Raw genomic sequence first — 622 nt, 5'->3', positions numbered from 1 at the left:
TAAAAGCACCTACTACACTCTCTGAGTGGTTGGCGTTAGGAAGGGCATCCAGCTGTAGAAACTCTGCCAAATTTAGATTGGAGCTTGGTGTTGCCATCCGGTTTCACCAGTCCTCAGTCAAATCGTCCAATCCATGCTAGCATGGAAAGCGGACGTTAAACGATGATGATGATGATGATGATGATGATAAGAGTCAATCATGCCCAGGTACTTTCAATTTGTTGAGTGTGAGTCCCATCTGTTATGAAAACAAACAATTATAGAACAAGTGGTGGTTACATTCTTTGTGCACCTGCACAGCATCTTTGGTTACTATGGAAACAGAGTTCTTCACAATCAGCTATGAAACATGTAGTGCATCTTTGTTTTGGTTACTGTAGAAACAGACTTCTATACCATGGTAATGTCTAAAATACTTGCTTCTGATTGGCTAAAATACCCTAAGTTTTGCAAATTTTAAAGGCTAATAATGTTTTAATTATGGATTTATAGGAAAAATGTATTTCATTTTCATTATCTATATATATAAAAATGAGAATGTCTGTCTGTCTGTCTGTCTGTCTGTCTGTCTGTCTGTCTGTCTGTCTGTCTGTCTGTCTGTCTGTCTGTCTGTCTGTCTGTC

At 38.4% G+C, this 622-nt stretch overlaps 1 protein-coding gene across 1 annotated transcript in view; it reads left to right on the top strand.

Moving 5' to 3' along the window:
* Window positions 1-622, top strand: part of LOC106869617 (uncharacterized) — an 88,505-nt gene that overhangs the window by 39,847 nt on the left and 48,036 nt on the right. The window lies entirely within an intron of this gene.

The sequence above is a fragment of the Octopus bimaculoides genome, chromosome 18, assembly GCF_001194135.2.
Source record: "Octopus bimaculoides isolate UCB-OBI-ISO-001 chromosome 18, ASM119413v2, whole genome shotgun sequence".
NCBI classification, from domain to species: domain Eukaryota; kingdom Metazoa; phylum Mollusca; class Cephalopoda; order Octopoda; family Octopodidae; genus Octopus; species Octopus bimaculoides.
Note: the sequence above shows the minus strand (reverse complement) of the source record. Positions and strands in the feature narration are given on the sequence as shown.